Source organism: Miscanthus floridulus, chromosome 1, assembly GCF_019320115.1.
Source record: "Miscanthus floridulus cultivar M001 chromosome 1, ASM1932011v1, whole genome shotgun sequence".
In the NCBI taxonomy this organism is placed as follows: Eukaryota; Viridiplantae; Streptophyta; class Magnoliopsida; order Poales; family Poaceae; genus Miscanthus; species Miscanthus floridulus.
Window position 1 is genome coordinate 17,790,500 of NC_089580.1, and position 20,292 is coordinate 17,810,791.

Sequence of the window (20,292 nt, forward strand, 5' to 3'; positions counted from 1 at the left end):
GATTGGCGCCGTTCTGACTAGGAAGGATGGGAAACGAGTACGTACAACGTAGGGCAGAGCTCCTGCAGATAACGGATGCGACAAGCTTGCGTAGTGTCACAGCGTGATTTTTTGAGGAGCTCGAAGGGGTGGGGCAGCGTGACAAGGAACATGCGTGTGGAGTGCCGGAAAGGGCAGCCGGCGAGTCGGCGACTCGCGACGGGGAATGGCTAGGACAGCGCGGCAACCGGCCACATGTGTGCGATGCCACACGGGAAAGCGAGATAGCAAGCAGCGCTCGCTAGCTTTCTTTGGCCACCGAGATTCACGGAATAGACGGCTGGGTATTTTACCACTCCAGATACAACATCTGTTGGAGTATATTTTGTAGCACAAAACATCTAAATCTGATTTCATACTAGGAATAGCAACTCTCTTGGAGTTGCTCTTACATAGGGTGTTTAGATACTATTAAAAAAATAAATTACAGAATTCGTCAATAAACCGCGAGATAAATTTATTAAGCCTAATTAATTCGTTATTAGCACATTTGTTACTGTAGCTCTTTATTGTAAAATCATGAATTAATTAGGCTTAAAAGATTCGTCTCGTAAATTAGTCGTGATCTGTGCAATTAGTTATTGTTTAGTCTATATTTAATATTTTACGTATATGTCCAAACATTCTATGTGACAGGATGTAAAGTTTTGAGACCAGAACTAAACAAGGGCTGTCACGAAGCTGTGAGTTGTGGCCTGGTGCCACGGATCCACGGCCTGTTCGTTTGAGTTTGTTTGACTAACAAGCCATGGTTGAAAGTACTGTTGACTAATTTGGTGTGAAAAAAATACTATTTATTGGCTGAAAAAATAGATTTATAAGACAAACGAACGCTTGTTTTCCGTGAGGCTGTTTTTGAAATCGGAGTGATTGGAGGCCCCGGCCTGATATCTCGATGTGCAGTATAGTGATGTGCCTGTCGCCGAGCACTGTTTGGAGTTTGGACTTTGCTCGAGCGCGTTCGACTGGCTGGTCGGCTGGGGCTGAACTAGCCAGCGCACTCACGGGAATACTGTTTATGTAAATAGTGTTTTTTCTCTCAACATTCAATTAGAATAGTATTTTAGTTTATTTTTCAGTGTACAGGCAAACATCGCTAGCTGACATGGTACTCGCTGATAAATGATAATTGAAGGCGGGTGGGGCTGCGACGCCCAGCCCCCACGATTCCGAAACCACGAAATACCAGCGGCGCACGCCCTGAATTCTTGCTCCAAGAACCAAGATAGGGGTGTAGCGAGCGTCGAAATTGCTGAGCGAAGGGCGAGAAAAAAGGGCGCGCTTAACCGCCCGGAGATGCTTGTGGTCGTGGTTAGGTTCTTCCCTCCTGATTTCCCTGGTTGCTGGTTAGCAAGAAACTCAACGAACTGGCCGATTTTTTCTCACCACGAGCGTATGCATTGTGCACGGCAGCACGAGATGGAACGGAGGCACGGAGCTCATCCGTTGTCGTTGTTCCGTGGTAGGTCAGCTTCATTCTTGTCCCGTCCGGGTCCGGCGTCTCGGCTACAGCCTACTGCTACTGCTAGGGCGGACCATGGGGCGAGGCGAGCCCGACAAATCTGAAAAATCCCGTGCTCCCATGGCCCGGTCCCATTCCCATCCCGTCCATCACATGCGGTGACAAGCCTCTTACCCGTGGGCCTCTCCCGTATCGGCTCGGCGCCACCACCGTACCACAGGTCCACAGCACGCACGCAGTAGGCGGCAGGCAGCACCCCGGACCGGCTCACGAGAGTTGGGGACCGGCCGGCCGTGCGGAGCAGCCAGCAGTGGAACGGGAGGCGGGAGCGCTCGTCTCCGGTCCAGGGAGCACCGGACACCGGTATTTTGTTCGCGGGGACCGCGTCTCGTAGACTGATACGTACGTGAGCGCGTCGTCGTGGATCACGGGCACTTGCCTCCTTTCTCCTACAGGCTCTACGCCTCTACCTCTAGCTCTACCGCGCCGCCGTCGAAATCTCGTGAAGCTTGAGAAGACGTGCGTGCGTGGTTTGCCATGTGTTGCCGCCGCCATGGAACAAATCTGAGGGGTTGTTGTGCCTATCCCATGAGTATTGCTTTAATAAATATTGTTTTTTTACTTCCAACAGTATGTTAGCTGGTTTTAACGGCAGAGCGTTGCCAGGTAAAACCGCGTCATGCATGCAGCATGAGAGTGACCAACACATAAATATTTATAGTTCTGTTGTACGTTGTGACTGAAAGTGGCCTACCACTCAATAACACATGGTTTATATTGGTTCAGGCAACATGCCCTACGTACAGTTTAAGTCGGTCGGTGACTTTATTCCTGAGTCCAGGTGCTCGAAGTTTGCTGTGGGGTTACAAACGGAAGGGAGAAAGATGGAGGTACAAGAGGTCCGATCGCACTCCGGTCTAAAGGCCCGAGAGCGACGAGAGCTCCGCTATACGCTAAGTGTTTGAGCGTGTGCTTGAGGTTTGAACCTAATAGTTCTGCTGTGTGCTAGTGAACTTGATCGATCTCCCTATCGGGAAGAGAGCGCATCCCCTTTTATAGATGAAGGGAATGGTCTTACATGTGTGTGAGAGAGAATATACGTTTGTTAAGTCTTGTTGCCCACGCTATCAGATACAGGATGATTGTAGGCACCCATAACACTGTTAATGTCAAATGCATGTGGGAGGTTGCGTCGTCTTCTTCAGGTATGGTAGACGTCGGTGCCTGCCACACTGTTGATACCCAGAGGCATGCAAAGGGTTTTACTATGTTTGTCTAGTACGGTAAATGCCGACGCCCACAACACTGTTGATGCCTCAGAGGCACGTGGGGGGAGCCTTACCGCGTTTGTCTGGTATGTGAGTGGATGACGCCCACAATACTGTAGGAAAAATATCGGCGCCTACAACACTATTTGGGTTCTGTCATACCAAGAAGATCGTAGGGTACTGTCCTACAGATGTACATGGTACGTTCCTTGGTATTACGGTTGACTTGAGTGCCCTGCCTTACTTTCTCTATCTGTTTCCTGGTTCTTACCGAGCGAGCGTCCCCGATCGGTTGGTCCCAGTCGGCTCTGATTGCGCCAGTTGGAGAAGAGCAGTGAGCAGGGGTTTTGCGCATCCCAGTCGAAGACGTGGGTCGAAGTCGGAAGCAGTGTTTGGTCAGGCCTTTCGGTCGAAGAGGTCGTCCGGAGGCGAGGCCTTCCGGTCTGAGAGGCGGGCCAGAGTCAGAAGCGGACGTCGTCCCTTCTTAGCCAGGCCTTTCGGTCGAAGACTAGATCGTCCTTCTATGTCATTTTAGGTATTTGGGCCGGTCCATGAGTTGTGCGTTGTTTACAACGTTGTCTACTGGCCCGAGCCTTTATTTGGGAAGCTGGTCCATGAGGGACCCTGGGTTTATAAACCCGACAGGAGCCCCCGAGCCCCCAGACGATTCAGGTAGTCTTCTAGGGGATTTTTGTCTTGACAGCGGGTGCGCCGAGCGATTCAGGTAGATTCCTCTAGGGGGGTTCGTGTTTGCCAGCGGGGGAAGCTTTGTTTTGTCAGTGGGTGCGTGCGAGCGCGCCCACAGGTGTAGCCCCTGAGCCCCCGGACGATTCGGGTAGAATCGTTGGGGGGGTTTTCTCAGCGGGCGTGTGCGCGTGCATTTTAGTTGAGACAGAGTCGTCAACCAAGGTATCGTGTGCAGCTGAGGTGTTTTTTTAGGGATCGGGCAAGGTGAAGCTCGCAGATCCTAGCGTCAGGCACAGCTGAGGGATCGAAACAGACTCACGGATCCAAGTGTTGGGCACACCGGGGGATCGGATGAGACAGACTCGCGGATCTAGGCATCGGGCGCGCCGAGGGATTTGGGCAAGTCGAAGTCACGGACCCTAAGCGCAGCCGAGGCGTTTTGGGTGTCTTGAGCCCCTGAGCCCCATTGGGCTTGGTAGGGGTCGGTTTGAGTTTTGTGCGTTACTCCATCCTTGGTTTCTCACAACCGGAAGGGCTGAGCTAATGTCACTTGTCTTGATGGCTCAGGCTCGAGTGACGCGCTGGGTGAGCTCGCTAACGGGTATAATCAAGTGAAATCTGGGTCCGTCATTCGTGACGGGGTCGACATAGTCCTCTTGTGACATTCCACTACTCCTTAACCTACAACCCGGTAGATGCCTAGGTCGTTCCTGAGACCGACCCGGGTGGTCTGCTGGCCTCCCCTCGATGGAGATTCTATGGGTTTGGCAGAGGTTTAGGATCGGACGAGAAGGTTGAGATGACCCTGTCTGCTTTGGGGTAGACTGGGCGAGGGTCGCTCGGGGCGCATCTGCGTTTTCTCCCCTAGCTCTGTTTGATGTGAGGCAACATCAAGCCCTTCGTGGGCCGGCCTTCGAACCCTGGTCGGTCATTGCTCATGTTGAATGAGGCAACTGCCGCTTCGTTACGCAACACAAAGTGTTGTGATGCGTTTAACCGCATATGCGATGCCTTAGCCCCTGAGCCCCCCGGTGATTCGGGTAGAATCGTCTGGGGCGTGCAGGTGTATGGAATAAATGCGTGTATGGATGTATGAATGATTATAAAGAAATAGTGGGGTTTGGTAATGTTATCTTGATAACTCAAGTGACGGGGTTTAAAGAGCTCTAATAAAAAATGTCCGACCGGGATCCATGCTCGTCGTTCATGATAGAGTCAGCATGGTCCACATGGGGTGTCCCTTTGCTCCTTACTTCTCTCTCAGCGTTCACCTGAGCCATTTGATTAGACTCAGGAAGCCCATTGGTCTCTCCTAGCGAAGATTCTATTGTTTGGGTTTTTTCAAGTCTCGCCTGGGAAGACGGAGAGCCACCTGCACGTGGTGGCACTTTGGTTCTCACGCCCGACGTGCGATAGTGGTGGGCCATACCCAGGCCATGTCCCGTCTGATCAGGCGCTGTTCCATCGGGCAGGGTGCATCCCATCGGTCAGGGTACGTCCTGTCGTTTCCCATCTACATTGAAAGGGGGAAGGGAGAGGGTTTCTCGTCCCAATCCTTTCGCCTTTCCTCAACTGCTCCACCTCTTCTTTAAATAGGGGAAGGGAGAAGGAAAGGAGAACTCACAGACCCGTTTGTGATTCCAGAGCACGATGTCGAGTTGGAGATCCCCCAACGTAGATGAGATGGTGCTGGCCACCTTCACCAAGAAGGGGCTAGTTCTGTCAAAGGAGGTGGCGCACTGGAGGGTGTCGTACGTCGCTGACTTCATCATCGTCTGCGAGGCCTTTGTTTGGATGGAGCCATGCGCACACTCCTTCCGACAAATCTTCTCTAGACGAGCCTTATCGGAGGAGAAGATGCTCGGAACTGTGGTGGTGGGAGGTTTTGCCCCAGCAGCTCCTCAGGTTGGCCAGTTCATAAAGTTTAATGAGACATCCTCTAGCCATGGCAACCATACTTTGGTGGGTAGCATCCCTACCCAGGAGCTGCCTCGACTGCTTGAGAAGGTTTGGAGCTCCATGCTCTTCTGTTGAGCATCTATGGGTGCAACACCCTTGAGGTACCTGTTGCGCTCACTGAAGTCAAGGGAGAGGAACTGGGAGGGGCCCTTGATGTACCCATTGTGCTCGCTAAAGTCGAGGGAGCGGAACCGAGTGGTGGTTATGTTCGACGGCATGTGCCGTGGCCTTTCCTTTGGCATCAGCCGATGCCGTTGAGCGACCACAGTAGTAGTTGGAGTAAAAGTAGTCAACAAAATGTATTTGTTAAGTTCATGGGGGAGCCCCCATATGAATAGTTTTTGTATCAATAAATACATCAATTCTGTTTTATGATAGAATCACTATCCGTTCCTTATTTTTATCCTAGGATAGCTTTGTTTTTATCCTTTCTTTTCTGCATCTGCCCATTCGTTCCATAGGTACAACTTTTAAGAACCTGGGCATGGTCCACGAGGCTCGGCTGCTAGTAACCATAGGTCATGGTGGGGTGCGCTCGATCAGGAGTAAAAGCGAAATCACACAGGGTAATCAAAGGAATGGAATGCGCTTTTGTTCGGGCAAAATTTTTTACCATGTGATAGTAAAAAAGAGAGGTAGTATTTAGTATTGTACCCTCATGGAGCCCCCGAGCGACCTAGGCTAAAAGTGTTCGGGCTGGGGTGCTTTATAGGAGCAAGTGTTGAATAAAAAGCGGTAAGACCAAATTTAGGGGAAAAATGATGTAGCTATTCAATATTCCAAGTGTTGGTGAGAACGTTGTCGTTGTCGTCCTTCAGTCGGTAGGCGCCTGATCGGATCACTTCGGTCACCGTATAGGGTCCTTCCCATGGTAGAGAGAGTTTGTGTTTCTCCTTCGTTGATTGGGTCCTCTAGAGCACGAGATCACTGACTTCAAGGATCCTCCCCCTAATCTTCCTTTCATGGTACCTACAAAGAGTTTGCTGGTAGCAAGCAGAATGGATGACGGCCATCTCGCGGGCCTCCTTAAGCAGGTTGACTGCGTCTTGCTGAGCCTTCGTGGCTCGGTCATGGTCGAAAGCCTTCACTCTTGGGTCAATGTTGTCGAGGTCGGTGGGCAGCACTACTTCAGCTCCATAGACCAGGAAGAAGGCTGTGAACCCTATGGATCGGTTCAGGGTCGTTCTTAGGCTCTACAGGATAACTAGGACCTCTACAACCCATCGCCCGGCATACTTGTTGAGTCGATCGAAGATGCGTGGCTTAAGTCCTTGGAGGACCATGTCGTTGGCATGCTCGACCTGACCGTTAGTACGTGGGTGTTCGATCGAGGCCCAGTCGATCCTGATGCTGTATCGATCACTAAAGTCTAGGAACTTCTTCTCAATGAAGTTAGTCCCATGGTCAGTGATGATGTAGTTAGGAATGACAAAACCGGTAGATGATGTCAAGGAAGAATTTGACCGCCTCTTCCGAGCGGATGTTGGTGATGAGCTTGGCCTCTATCCATTTGGTGAACTTGTCGACCACCATGAGTAGGTGAGTGAAGCCACCCGAGCCTTTTTTGAGGGGTCCTACCATGTCGATGCCCTAGACCGTGAATGGCTAGGTGATGGGGATGGTTTGGAGCTCTTATGCTGGCAAATGGGTTTGTCGAGCATAGAACTAGCATCCTTCACACCTGCGGATGACCTCCTCTGCATCTCATAGTACGGTGGGTCAGTAAAAACCTTAGCGAAAGGCTTTTTTGAGCAGCGACCTCAGGCCCACATGATGTCCATAGATTCTGGCATGGACCTCAAGGAGGAGTTGTTTCCCTCGGTCGGTCGAGATGCACTTCATGAATACTCCCGATGGACTTCGTTTGTAGAGTTCGTTTCCAACCTCGATGAAGGTCTTGGCGCATCGGATGATTCATCATGCTTTGGTCCTTTTGGATGGGAGAATCTCCTCAAGGAGGTAGGCGAGTAGCGGCGCTCGCCAGTTGATTTGATCGAGTGCCAACACGGTGACGTCAGCGGGTGATGTCATCACGAAGGCACTGGGGTCAGAGCCCTCGAGCACTGGCTCGGCGTTAGGGTGTGTCTAGATCAGACCTTCTAGGACGTGGGCGCATGGTTCGTGGAGATCGTTGATGAAGATCCCACTCAGGGACAGATCCTGCCTGGCGACCAATTTTGTGACAAAATTGGCGGCATCATTGTCCTTTTAGGGGACGTGATGCAGCTCGATCCCCTAGAATTTATCCTCAAGCCCTCCTGGTAGTATGCTATTATGAGGGGGCTTTTGTAGGTGGACTCCTTCATGACTTGGTCTACGACCAGCTCTAAGTCACCGTGGACATAGAGTCACGTAGCGCTGAGCTCGATGGTGATGCGCAACCCGTTGATGAGGGCCTAGTATTCCATGGCGTTGTTTGAGGCTAAGAAATGGAGGTGGATGGTGTAGCGGAGCCTACTCTCATTCGGGGACATTAGAACCACTCTGGCCCCTGAGCTAGGCGCCATTATAGACCCATCGAAGTACATTATGCAGTACTCGTGGGTGACATCCGGGGTCGGTAGCTGCACTTCCATCCATTCAACGATAAAATCCACGAGAGCCTGAGATTTAATAGCGGTATGGGGGATATACCTGATGTTGTGGCCCATGAGTTTGAGTGCCCACTTGGAGATCTGTCTCATGGTGTTGCAGTTGCGGACAATGTCCCTAAGCGGGTATGAAGTGATGACCGCGACTTCGTGGTCGATGAAGTAGTGTAGGAGCTTTTGGGTTGCCACCAGCACGATGTATAGGAGTTTTTGCACTTGGGGGTACCAGACCTTGGGGTCGGTGAGTACCTCCCTGATGAAGTATACAGGCCACTAGACCTTAAGGTGGTGTCTTGGCTCCTCCCTCTCGATGACAAGGGATGCGCTCATCACATGGTTGCTTGCCACGATGTAGAGGAGGAGGGGTTCTCCCCATTCAGGAGCGATGAGGATTGGGGCTGACGTTTGCGACGCTTTGAGGCTCTCCAGAGCCTACTGAGCTTCCTCAGTCTAGACAAAGGCGTCCATCTTTTTGAGGAGCTTGTAGAGTGGCATCCCTCATTCACCGAGCTAGGAGATGAATCACCTGAGGATAGCCAGACAGCCGATGAGCCTTTGTACACCCTTGACGCTATGTATAGGGCCCAAGTTGGAGATGGCTATGATTTTTTGGGGGTTGGCTTTGATGCCGCGCTCGGACACAATGTATCCAAGCAACTTCCCCTTTGGAACTCCAAAAACACATTTCTTGGGATTCAATCTGATGTTGAACCTTCGGAGGTTCATGAACGTTGCGGCTAAGTTTACGATCAGGTCGCAAGCTTGAGCCGTTTTGACCACTATATCATCAACATAGACAGCGATTGTTGGTTTTGGCCGCTCAGCTTGATCAGGCTGATCAAGCGGGTCGATTTGGTCGGCGAAGCATTGCTGCATGCACCTTTGGTAGGTGGCGCCAGCATTCTTTTGGCCAAAAGGCATGGTTACATAGTAGTACAAACCATACAGGGTGATGAATGAGGTTGCGAGCTGACTAGACTCTTTCATCGTGATCTGGTGATAGCCTGAGTAGGCATCTAGACTCTTTCATCGTGATCTGGTGATAGCCTGAGTAGGCATCTAGAAAGGAGAGGATCTCGCAACCTAATGGGGAGTCGACTATCTAGTCTATGTGCGGCAAAGGAAAGTGATCCTTTGGACATGCTTTGTTGAGGCTAGTATAATCAATGCACATTCTCTATTTTCTAGTCTTCTTTTTAACAAGAACAGGATTGGTAAGCCAGTCGAAGTGAAATACCTCTTTGATGAATCCGGCTGCTAGGAGTTCGACGATCTCTTCGCCTAAGGCCCTACGCCTCTCGTCATCGTAGCAATGCAGGCGTTGCTTAGCGGGCTTTGAGCCTAGGATGAGGCGCAGTGTGTGCTTGATGATGTCCCGTGGTATGCCTAGCATGTCAGATGGCTTCCATGTGAAGACATCACGATTGGCGCGTAGGAAGTTGACGAGCTCGCATTCCTATTTGGCTAGGAGCTGGGTCGCGATCCGCACCATCTTAGTTGGGTTAGTGGGGTCGATCCCCACCGCCTTGGTTTCCTCGAACGGGTAGAAGGTCATCGAGGAGGTTGGTTTATTGTAGTCCGAGACTGCTAGGGTCGATGACTCCCTGAGCCATGGGAGCTCGGATGAGTTAATGACCGTGGTGGTGAGCTCAAAATACTCGTGGTCGCACGTGAAGGTGTGCAAGAAGGTGCTGCTCATGGTGATTATGCCATTTAGTCCCGGTGTCCTCAACTTCAGGTAGGCATAATTGGGGATTACCATGAATTTGGCGTAGCATGGCCACCCCAAGATGGCGTGGTAGGACCCTGGGAAGTCCACCACTTCAAAGGTGATGACCTCTGAGTGGAAGTTGGCTCAGTTGCCAAATGTGACGGATAGGTCGATCTGCCCGACCAAGTATGCCTGCGCTCCTAGGATCACCCCATGGAAGGGAGAGCCCACTGGGTGGAGTTCTGACCGAGGGATGCGCATGGCATCGAGTGTGTCGACATAGAGGATGTTGAGGCCACTGCCTCCGTCCATCTTCATCTTGGTGAGGTGCTTCTTGTGGATGACGGGGTCGATGACGAGCGGGTAGCATCTTGGTCTGGCGATGTAGGAAGGGTGGTCCCTCTAGTCAAAGGTGATCGAAGATTTCAACCAGCGAAGGAAGGAGGGGATGGCCATCTTGGTGACACATGTCTCTCTATAGCACACTTTGAGCTGGTGCTTGGAGTGGATGACATCGGATCCCCTGAAGATCATGATGCATTCCTCGGGGTCAGGGAAGCTGTCCCCATCCTTACCCGCCACGCCTCCTTTCTTGGCTACCACCTCTTTGTCGTCTCCTTCTTTCGGCCCACCAACTTGCTGGAGGAAACATTTGATGAGCTCGTAGTCCTTGTAGAGGTTTTTGATGGGGTAGGCATGTTTGGTGCATGGGTTGTCCATGATCTCATTGAAGTAGTTAGGCAGGCCCTACTAGGGCTACGTGCCAGCATAATCAGCTGTGACGACCAACACGGTGTTGTTTGGTCGGCGCTGGTCCTTTTTGTTCTTCTTGCCCCTCTATGTGGAGGGGCCCTTATCTTGGTCCACGTGCTTGGCCTTGCCTTTGTCTCAGCCTCCATTGAAGACCACTCCGACCGCCTCCTCACTAGAGGCCTAGTTAGTGGTGACGTCGAGCAGGTCACGGGTGGTGCGGGGCTTCATGTAGCAAAGCTTATGGATCAGAGACTCGCAGGTCATCCCAGAGTGGAATGCACTGATGATGTCCATGTCGACAACATTAGGGAGAAAGTTGCATCATTGAGAGAACTTGTGGATGTAATCCGACAGGGACTCACTGGGCTCCTATTGGCTGCTCTTGAGGTCCTAGGAGTTACCAGGGTGGACATACGTCCCCTGGAAATTTCTAACGAAGACCCTCTTGAGGTCCATCTAGTCACGGATGTTGTCGTGTGGGAGGAACTCAAGCCACGCTTGAACATGTTCCCCCACGTAGATGGGGAGATATTGAATGATGAAAAGGTCATCATCCACCCCTCCGGCTCAGCAGGTGAACCAGAAATCTTCGAGCCAAATATCGGGGTTCATCTCCCCAGTGTAGTTAGCGATGTTGGTGGGCGGTCGGAAGCGCTATGGGAACGACGCTCTTTGGATACGCCGGCCAAAGGCCCATGGTCCCGGGCCCTTAGGGCTGGGACTCCGATTGTTTAGCCGGTGACCATGCCTGGGGTGTGTTTCACCATCCCCTCAATGGTTTGGCCAGGACCCGTGTCGCCTGCCCTCATCGCCACCCGATGGACGTCATCACCATGCCGGGCCTGATGCTGGTTGCTGATGACTCTACGAGCAATTTGGTGTGGAGCAGGCACTAGGTCAGACTGTTGCGCAGTCATGGCCTCCCAAGCTGCGCTTGGTGGCTGTAGCGGTGAGCAGATGGAGCGATCCATTTGGTGTGTTCCCACTCCCCTAGTGGGGAGAGAGGGTGCGTGTCGGAGTCGCGATGCAGAACTTTCTGCCTGTTGAACGGCAATGGATTCTACCAGCACCCGGAGGTTTTGGTAGACCACCCGCTCCTAGGTGTCGATGGGCTCAGGAACACCACGTAGAAGCATTGCCGCAACGATGATGTTCTAGCTAGCCTGAGCAAACCATGGGGGGTCATTCACCTTGTTCATGATGTCACACTGGACCTAGCGGGCGTGACCCTAGGCGCCGCCTGCTGGGTCATGCTCATGGGGCGCAATGTGCCGCACCAAGCATGCCGACGTATGCAGTGGCTGGTTGTGCCGCCATCGCCGTAGCTCCTCGGTGTGCTCTTGTGCAAGCGCGAGGGCCTCCGCACGTAGGTCTGGAGGGGTGTGAATCTACATAGACTCTGCAACCACTAGCGGCTACCCTAGAGCATCTACCATAGCGTACTCCTAGGACAGACGGTGGCTAGGTGCCACGTCGCCGATGCTAGAGCCATCGCTCTAAACCCCATCATCCAGGAGTTCATGGAAAATGTTGGGAGCATAGCTCGCCATTCCCATGAATTCAGATGTGAGAGGGGGCAGCGCTAGCGTCCTTCGGAGCCCATGAGCTCACGCATCCATGGGGGACGCGAGGCCATAGGGGAACCGGTTGTTCGGTGTTTGCGGTGCGGACAATACGGTCCCTCCGGATAATCAGCAGGAGATAGTGTTTACACCAAAATTTGGAGAGAAGAACGCGAGAATTCAAAGGCTTCCAAAATTATGCCCATCAAGGAATTGATTGCATGAGGATTGATATCAGTTAATTCAGATACAACTCTGAGATCGGATCTATTTGGATGATGTTAGCATATAGCGATGATGAGCTATGGTTGGCACTAGGAAATTGCATATCAGACTCTATAAAAAGGGAAAGATTAGGGTCCAAGTTATCTTAAATTAGAAATTGCCAAAGATTTCTTCTATTGCATGAGTCATGCTCGAGTAAGATTCATGTTTAGGCTCTAGGTACAAATATCAGTCCCCAGCTATTGTAAACGACACACAATCAATCAAATATAAGTTACTTACTTTTTTGGCTCCGACCACCCCTTAGGAGTAGGAGTAGAGTAGATCTCGATGAGTTCTTCAGCAAGTATAGCTACATCGATCTGGTCGACCTCCACTCCTTGTCTATAAGTACCATCATGGCTTATACTTCTGTTCGTACGGCTGCATCAATCCAGTCGACCTCCACTGCTCAAACTAGATTAAGGTCAAGTTATCGACTCTATCTAAGGGTGGTGTTCCTTTGGATAGATTCATTAAGTTACTGATATTGCTTATTGCTTCCATTATTTATTTAATTACAGTAATATCGCTTCGCCCGATTGGGATTGATCTAGATCGGCCTTAGATCCTTCTTAACTCATCGTTTGCTAATCTGAATTTGATCTAATTTACATCTTAAACGATGAGTTTTGTTTTATCGATCATTTTATGTCAATCTTGATCGCGCATAGTGTGCGGTTAAGGCATGTTTTGTCTTGAGTAGATCTGTTGGCTAGCGAAAACCGTTCCACGACCCATTATCACGGTCTGTGTGATTCTACCTCACACCCCACTGTTAGCACCATAGAGTGGGGATCATTATTTGGTAGATCTGTTCCTGATAGAACATGACCTTAACTGTGCGCTATGCCTAAATTGGCTGTTTTAGCCGACATCGAGTGCTTTCACGAACGGTTCACGTTATGAGACCATTGAAGCAAAGATAGGTTGAAAGATGTGTTAGCCCCATGATCTTATTATTGTATTATGGCCTGCATGATTCTGCCTCATGCCCCACTGATATTAGTAATAAGGTAGGGTCGTCGAATCTATTGTTGTTTCTACCTCATGCCCCACTGGTCATAGCAGTAGATGAGATCTAATACATTCATTAGATTTATCTTTATTAAATAGTTAAATGATGATGAACTGTTTCATTTATACAAAAGGGATTTAGTTACTTGCAGTCATTGGCTTAGCATAAACTAATCATTGTTGACATCCTCTTGCCATTGACTAATGTTTTTCTAAATAACAAGATCTATCCTGAGTGATAATCGATTTACCTTCCATAATTCCATGAGGTTTAATTGATTTATCTTTATGAGTATGCTGGAATCGACTATTTAGTCGATTTCCTTTCATATCGGCTCTTAGAGCCGCACATTCGGGACTGTCTGGCAACACCAGCATGTTCTGCCTTAAATTACTAATTAGCTTTCTCTCCTTGTCAATTGTAGGGTTAAATTGACTGGCACATCTCGGGAGGAGTGCATAGGATCGACCATCCCTGCGCTGAAGCTAGGCGGATCCCCAGCTCCATCGAGCGGACCCTTCCGACTTGCTTGTGTGCCCTCAACACAGGATGAAATTTTGTGCCAACACACATTCTTGGCATGCCCGATAGGACCCCACAATCATCATGGCGGTTCACAACAACAATGACATCCTTATGGTACATTATGAAGATCTACTTGATGGAGATAAAGATGTCATCGACAAAGCTATAGAAGAATTTTAGAACAAGTGTTTGTTGTCCTACACCAAAACATATGACAACTCAATTGTTCAGAACTATCCACTACCAAGAGTTCTATTACATGAGCAAACAGATATAGTTGAAGCTGAAGATAGGCGTTTCTTTACAGAAATTGTAAACAAATCTGTTCGTGATGCCATATCAAGCCATAATAAAGTTTTCTTGGACACATTCTACAATGCCATGAAAGAGGCGATTCATGGATTTTCAGTTGGTCAAGTAGGGCCAGCTTATTATAACATTCCACATCCATTGACCCAATGGACTAATCAAGTTGGTACCAATCATCAAGAAGCAGCACCAGCTGGTAATGATGATTTCTAGGAAGTTCAGAGTTCATTTGAACAAGCTCAAGGTACTACTATGAATTAGACATGGTATAATCCTAGATCATTAGCGCAGCATGTGCAACAGCCGACGAGACAAGGTCAGAACCAGATGATTAATTTTAGCAAATCAGGCCACATACCATCATCGGCTTAAAAAATAGCACCATCAATTCAAAGGATCCATAGAGATATAGATCCTCATGTCTACAATCAGAGACTTCAAGCAGCAAACCAGTAAAGAACCCAGTAGATAGAGATTCCACAGGGGTATCATTGTAGCACAGATTATAACACCCTTCACATGATTCCAAATCTAGGGTATCAGGGCACACGGGATTTCAATCCACAGATGGGTCAGCAGGTGTAGAGAAATCCAAATTCACATGCTGATGAGTTGTTGCTAAAGGTGACCGAGATGGTGAAGAATAAGTTCGGTCTGAAGCCAAAAGGGCTGACCCTTTCTTACAAATGCCCATATCCAGAATGGTATGATTTAGTCGCTCTTACTGCAAATTATAGGCTTCCAAAGTTTGCTAAGTTCACTGGCCAAGACAGCACAAGCACAATAGAACATGCCAATCGGTATCTTACACAGTTAGGCAAAGCCTCCATTGAAGAGGCCCATCGAGTTTGTTTCTTTTCTATGTCCCTATCAGGACCAGCCTTCACTTGATTTTCATCACTGCTAGTCAACTCTGTTGCCAACTAGGCTAACCTCGAGAAGAAATTTCATACATATTTTTATACTGAGACTAGAGAAAAGAAGATTACTGATTTGACAACTATAAGGCAAAAAACTAATGAATCAGGTACTGAGTTTCTTCAGAGGTTCTGAGAGACTAGAAACTTATGCTTCTCATTAAACTTAGCTGATGATCAGCTAGCTGCTTTAGCCGTTCAAGGAATTATGCCAATGTAAAAAGAAAAACTACTGGGACAAGAATTTGACAACTTGGGTCAATTGGCTCAATAAGTGGCAGTGCTCAATAGCCAATTCAAGAGTATGCACAGAGATGCCCGATTCCAAAAGAGTGCCACAGTGGCTAAAGCTTATAAAACAATTGAATAGATTGGTTAAGCATGACTTGGTTAGAGGCTTAAAAGATGTTGTGTTTGAAAAGGATAAGCTTTATAGCTCTTGTCAAGCCAGAAAATAAGTTAGAAACACCCACCCTAAAAAAAGCATGATGAGCACTAGTAAAGCATTTGAGTTATTGCATATGGACCTGTTTGGGCCAACACAATACACTAGCATTGGTGGAAATAAATATGGCTTTGTGATAGTGGACGATTATACTAGATACACATGAGTATTCTTTCTAGTGGACAAAAGTGATATGTTTGCAACATTCAAATCATTTGTCAAGGGCATTCACAATGAGTTTGAAACAACCATCAAGAGAGTTAGAAGTGACAATGGTAGTGAGTTCAAGAACATTAGAATTGATGAGTTGTGTGATGAATTTGGAATTAGACATCAATTCTCGGCCAAGTACACTCCATAATCAAATGGCCTTATTGAGAGGAAAAATAGAACACTTATTGATATAGCAAGGTCTATGCTTAGTGAGTATAATGTTAGTCAATTTTTTTGGACCGAAGCTATCAACACGGCTTGCTATTGTAGCAACCGCCTCTATTGTCACCCATTGAAAGAGAAGCCACTATATGAGCTCTTGAATGGTAGAAAGCCAAATATTGCACATTTTCGGGTCTTTGGTTGCAAATGCTATATCTGGAAGAAAGGCACTAGATTGGGCAAGTTTGACAAGAAATGTGATGAATGATTTTTACTTGGTTATTCTACTACAAGCAAAGCATATAGAATTTGGAATTTAGATAGTGGTACTCTTGAGGAAGTTCATGATGTTGAATTTGATGAAACCATGGGTTCACAAATAGAGAATGAGAACTTGGAAGATGTTAGAGGCATTGAACTTTCAAATGCCATGAAGAATATGGATGTTGGTGAATTGAGGCCTAGGCAAGTGAATGATGATAAAGATGATCAAGTGTAAGTGCTCTCTAACTCAAATGTGCAAGATGATACAAATCAAGCTAGTACAAGTGGCTCTCATGATAATAAACAAGATCAAGTGGCTAGTACATCATCTCAACCCAATGATCAAGCAAGTGCAAGCAATCAAGTTCCAATCCTCCAACCAACCAATATTGCAAGGGATCATCCATTGGACACTATAATTGGTGATATTTCTAGAGGTGTACAAATAAGATCTAGATTAGCTTCATTTTGTGAGCATTTCTCATTTGTGTCATCCATTGAACCAAAGAAGATAGATAAAGCACTGAAGGATGTTGATTGGGTGAATGCTATGCATGAAGAATTGAATAACTTCACAAGAAATTAAGTATGTGAATTAGTAGAGAGACCAAAGGGGCACAATACGATTGGAACCAAATGGGTCTTTAGAAACAAGCAAGATCAAGATGGGATAGTAGTAAGGAACAAAGCAAGATTAGTAGCGCAAGGCTATACACAAGTTGAAGGTCTTAACTTTGGAGAAACATATGCCCCGATTGCTAGATTGGAAGCAATTAGAATCTTGCTAGCCTATGCTTGTGCCCACAACATCAAGCTCTATCAAATAGATGTCAAGAGTGCATTTCTCAATGGTTACATCAATGAAGAAGTATATGTTGAGCAACCTCCTGGTTTTGAAGATGACAAGAAGCCCGACCATGTGTGCAAGTTGAAGAAGGCATTGTATGGCTTGAAGCAAGCACCTAGAGCATGGTATGAGAGATTGAGAGACTTCCTACTCTCTAAAGGGTTCATAATGGGCAAGGTTGACACCACTCTTTTTGTTAAGAAGATTGGAAAAGACTTGTTTGTGTTGCAAATTTATGTTGATGACATCATATTTAGATCAACCAATTAAGATTTTTGTGATGAGTTTGGAAAGATGATGGCTAATGAGTTTAAAACGTCCATGATTGGAGAGTTGAGTTACTTCCTTGGTCTTCAAATCAAGCAATTAAAGAATGATACATTTGTGAGTCAAGGCAAGTATATCAAGGATATGATCAAAAAGTTTGGCATGAGTGATAGTAAAGCCATTAGCACACCAATGGGAACAAATGGCAACTTGGATAGTGATGCAAGTGGCAATATGGTGGATCAAAAATTATATCAGTCTATGATTGGAAGCCTACTCTATGTGACCGCATCAAGACCGGATGTCATGTTTAGTGTATGCATGTGTGCAAGATTTCAAGCCTCACCAAGAGAAAGTCATTTGAAGGCTAATAAGAGAATATCGAGGTACTTAAAGCATACATAAAATATTGATTTGTGGTATCCCAAAGGAGCAAAGTTTGAGCTAGTTGGTTACTCCGACTTGGATTATGCGAGATGCAATGTTGAAAGGAAGACAAAAAGCCAAAAGAGAAGGGTGCAACGCTTGAGGAACAGAGAGTTGGAACAGGCTCAGGCATCCGGTAAACCTCAAGTATGGTGTACTAAGCAAACAGCTGATAGAAAGCAACCATTGGCTAATATTCAAGTGGCTTTTCTGTTGCCATCAGAATTCAGAGCTTTGGTAGATCAAGAAGTTTATTCGGATTTTGATGAATTGGAGTATGAGGAGATAGTTGCCAAGTTGACGGTTATACAGCAAGCGATATTTGATAAACCTATCAAGCATCGGCACTTAAAAGCTTTATATGTGAAAGGTTTTGTTGATGGGAATCCGATGAACAAGATGTTGGCGGACTAGGAGATCTGATGGAGACTGATATGATGCTTAAGGATTTTGAAGGTAGTGTGTCTAAGACCCGGGGGGCAATAAATGTCAAACTAACAATCAGGAGTAAGACTCTACTCACCACATTCTTCATCATTGATGGAAAAGGGTCATACAGTTTGCTCCTTACTCATGATTGGATTCATGCGAACTATTGTGTACCATCAACCATGCATTAGAGTTTGATTCAATGGCATGGAGATGATGTCGAGCTAGTTCACGTTGATCAATCTGTGAGCATCGCAACAGCCAATCCAGTCTTTTGGGAACTAGGAGATTTTGAATGCTTTTCTAGCAAGTTATAGGAAGAAGGCTTCATTAAAACCAGTAATGAAAGCCAACAACCGATGCAAGCGATCGGCTCTAAGAGTTTGTTTTATTAAATAGTCATGGCACCACGTCGGCCATCAGATTAAAGAAGAATAAGCATTGGTCCTAGAGATGGGCTTAGGCCGACGTATGTGAACACTAAGTTGAGTCATAAATGCAATTTAGAGTTGATAGATCTATTAAAGGAAGTTATGTTTCGCTTAATGGAATGCTTGACCTGGGTTGACCGATCATTTAACCATTGGTATGAAAAGTTCTATGTAAAGGGATGTTATCCTAGCATGTGATCAACACTTGATAGCCAATTCATTTAGTCATCGACCCTAATAGCCGGTACAGAAAGGTATCACCTCTAGTTTAAAAAATAAAAAGTCTTCAAAGACATAAAAGCCGATATGATATGTATCGCTTCCAGAGCAAGAAATAAAAACAAAGATAGTCACACACAAGGGCATTGCACTAAAACACATTCATGAAAGAACATGAGTCTTTGTTCATTGGTGTATCCTAAGTATAAACTAATCAAAGGCCTTGTTCTCTACATCCTAGGCGGATGTAATGTCAACAATGGCCTCCGTGGCAACGATGAATTCTTTGAGCAGGTCCTCATATTCCTTAGGGCCATCACCTATCGGGAAGCCAGTCTCCATGGCATGGAGCTCATAGTCGGTCTGGACTTACGTCATGGTTAGCGCCACTGACATGCCATGATGAACACCATGGAGAGCAATCTCTTGGACTCTAGCCAGGATGTCTTGGAGACAAGCGTTGATGAGGGAACCCCGAGCATTGACGGCATCCGTAGTTGCATTCGCCGCCAGTTGGAGAGACTCAAACTGCACCGTCAGGGCTGGCAATCATAGGAACAGAAAGGCTGTCAAGATGAAGGCATTAGAAATCAAAGTGGAGGCATTTCTAGAATTCATCTTACCTACCACCATGGCATCGGATTTGGCCAGCCACGCCTGAACGGCGCTGGCCTCTTCTTCGGCGGCATGAAGGGCAGCCTGAGAAACCCCAAAGCGGATCTCGAGCTGGCTGTTTTCCTGAGTCACCTCAGAATAGCGGTCCTGGGCTGCCCTCCACTCCCAGAGGAAGCACCGGGCATCATCGCCATTATATGAGTCAGAGGAGTCCGACGATGAGGCCGGCGCAGAAGATACAGCATCAGAGGGCTCGTCGGCTCTAGGAAGAGGATGGAGACTATCATTCAAAATTAATCTATAGACAAATCAGAATAGTTCATCATCATAAGTAGAAGATGTTGATCTCACCTCATGCATCAGAGACACTGATTCACCATCAATCCATCATGTTCTCCTCTGGAACCTCCTCTGTCGCACGCTTGCCGCGGTTCTCCTCGCCGGCCATGAAGATTGATTAGATCTACAGGAAGGGAGGAAGGCCGCTAGGTGGAGAAAAGCAAAGGAATAGGAACGGTTGCAAGTGTAGATGTGTTCAAGGCTAGATCCCTCAGCTGGCATTTGAAGCCATAGAACGAAGGGGTGGACGCCGGACATGCAAAAGGTAACCACTATTAATAGGAGGCAAAGCGTCACCTCGCTAATATCGAAGAGAATACGGCACCGGATGACTAAGGATAGAAGATTGAGGGGCTCTGTTAATAAAGGCCGTGTTTTCAGACCTAAATGGGATTAAGATCGGGAGTCTGGAATCGACTATTTTCAAAATTGGCTCTTTAGCTAGAACAAAGGAAAATATAGTGGGACAACAAAAAGTGTGGTTGTCATTGATTCCACACAAGACACTTGTTGATACATGGATTAAAAGTCTAGAACATCCTAGATCGCTTTCAACACTTCCAGCCGAAT